The sequence below is a fragment of the Arachis duranensis genome, chromosome 10, assembly GCF_000817695.3.
Source record: "Arachis duranensis cultivar V14167 chromosome 10, aradu.V14167.gnm2.J7QH, whole genome shotgun sequence".
Lineage (NCBI taxonomy): Eukaryota > Viridiplantae > Streptophyta > Magnoliopsida > Fabales > Fabaceae > Arachis > Arachis duranensis.
Genome location: NC_029781.3, coordinates 52494535 through 52497488, shown reverse-complemented (window position 1 = coordinate 52497488; position 2954 = coordinate 52494535).

Below are 2954 nucleotides of genomic sequence, written 5' to 3'. Positions count from 1 at the left end.
AAATTTGCAAACAGATACTGTGAGCTGAAGTATCCAGTGTTTGCCACCTCCAGGAACCTGTACATGGAGAGAACTCTGAAAATTCCAGAAGAACTACAGCAGTACACCTCCGAATAGATAAAACATGGAGGTCAATGCTTCCTGGGTCAGAGAGTTTTACTGTAACTATTTCAAGACTTTCCTGGATGCAGTACACCTCAGAGGGAAACAGATACTGGTCACTGAGGAAGCTATTGAGAATGTCCTCCAGCTTCAGCCTAAGTCAGATCAGCATGATAGTTACCAAAAGGCTGAAGAGGATATGTGTTTTATGAGATTTGAGTGGGATGCTGTCAGGCAGAGAATAGCCTTTGATCCTACTGTACCATGGGTCATCGGAAAGAATACAGCAATGCCTAAGGGAATCAAGCTGATGTATCTGAATGATGAGGCTCGGCTTTGGCACCAGATCCTGAGCAACTTTGTTATGCCGAGCACTCATGAGACGAAGCTGTCCGCTGCTATGATCACCCTCATCTGGTGTGTGATGGAGGGTAAAGACCTATATCTTCCACGATTCATCCGGTATTACATGGCCAAGGTCCATGTCCGAGGCACTCTGCCTTTCCCTTATCTGATTACCCAACTCGGCCGTCGAGCTGACCTGCCTTGGGAGCTTGCTGATGAGAAGCCACCTGCTGCAGACTGCAAGAAGATCATTCCTCACAACAGGAAGTTTCAGACTTTAGGCTACAGACCTCCATTCCTCACCGCTTCTGGTGAGGCAGCCACATCTTCAGCTGCCCCTTCTTCTTCCACTGTTGCACCATCTACCACCACTGCACCTCCACCTGCCTCAGAGCCCATTTACCACCTCGTGCACCGCCTATTTCAGCAGTTGGACCAGATGGAGTGCCGCAACCAGCGGCGATATGAGAGATCTGAGCATCACAACAAGCGAAGCTATGAGCACCTCAAGTTGATGATCCGATCTGACGGCGACATCCCTTTCGAGCCTAAGACACCATCAGAGCCATCTGAGAAGGAGGCGGACGAGCATGAGAAGGAGACACATGCACCGAGAGAGGCTGAGCAGGCAAGACCAGAGCAGGCTACGTCATAGCAGGAGGAGCCACACCAAATCCAGACCACAGACACAGAGATTCCTCTACATGCTCACCAAATGTCCAACTTAAGGACTTTAACTAAAAGTATTAGGTGGGAGACACCCCACCATGGTATATTATTTCTAATTTCTCTTTTGTTTGCATTGGTAATAAATTAATTTTTTTTAGTTATAGTTATTTAGTTTAAATTATGGTTTTATTTGCTTAATCATTTTAGTATTGTTTTGGTAGTTGTTAATTAAAAAAAAGGGGCAACTCACGCGTGCGCGTAAGCGACGCGTGGGCGTCGATGCAAATCTCGCTCTCCCATCTAACGAATAAAAAATTGTGATGGAATCGTGCGGCTGGTGTGCTAGAGGCACAATTCGACCCTCGCGTATGAGTCCCTGACGCGTACGCGTCAATTGCAATTCTGACGTACCACACGTGAGTGTGCTTGACGCGCACGCCTCGCACATAAATGCTGCCCCCTTCAATCTGAACAGAGAGTTGCGCGATGACGGATTTCTGTGTCAATTAGAATCTTGCTGACCAATGAATTTTGAACCTCTTCTATGTTTGAATTTTTCATGTTAGGTTACAAATCTTCCTTCTTCATGGTCCTATTTCAATTTTAACTTTAAAATTATATATGGTATGTATGTTAGGTGAGATCTTAGACTAATCAAGGATTCACTTATTAGCTCACTTAGCCTTATACATATGCCCTTACCTTTACCTTGGCCCCATTACAACCTTGAAAAAGACCTCATGATTTTTGTATGTCTGTATTCCATATTTGTTGATTGGTTAGATGAAGAACAAAGTTATAGAAAGTAAGGATAGAAAAAGAATAGAGTGAATAACCCAATAAACACTGAGTGACTAGAGAGTAAACACAAAATCCAGTGAGGGTTCAATAGCTCATCACCATATATCTCTGCTTAATTGTTAAATGTCTTGCATGTTTGTGAAATACTTTTACCCATCTCAATTGTAAAAAGTGCTTTAACATTATCCAGGGTTTGGCTATGCATATATGATTCCTTGAGGATATGAATTAATTTAACTACATGTAAGCTTTATATACAAGTGAATAACAATTAGAATTGCAGGATTCATTTAGGTAGTTGCATTTAGAATAGATTGCATTGCATGAAATTCCACCACTTTACCTTACTCTTTATCTTGGATTTAGCATGAGGACATGCTATTGTTTAAGTATGGGGAGGTTGATAAACCCATATTTTATGATATATTTTGTGCTCAATTTAAGTGATTTATTCAATCCTTCACCCACTTATTCATGTGAAATTGCATGGTTTTACTTTCCCTTCCTCATTATGTGATATATGTGAAAAACATGTTTCCTATTGGTGCGCGAAATTGTGAACAATACTTTTTCACAACTCTCATAATCCCCGGTAATGGCTCCAAAAACTTGGTGCGCTCAATACCATGGCATTACACAACTTCGCACAACTAACCAGCAAGTGCACTGGGTCGTCCAAGTAATAAACCTTACGCGAGTAAGGGTCGATCCCATGGAGATTGTTAGTATTGAAGCAAGCTATGGTCATCTTGTAAATCTTAGTCAGGCAAACTCAAATGTAGCCGGAATAGAATCCAGTGATTCTTTTACATCTGTCACTAACGCCCCGCCCTCAGGAGTTTGAAGCATGTCACAGTCATTCAGTCATTGAATCCTACTCAGAATACCATAGACAAGGTTAGACCTTCCGGATTCTCTTGAATGCCGCCATCAGTTCTAGTCTATACCACGAAGACTCTGATCTCACGGAATGGCTGGCTCGGTTGTCAGGCGAGCGCTCGGTTGTCAGGCGATCAACCATGCATCGTGTATCAGGA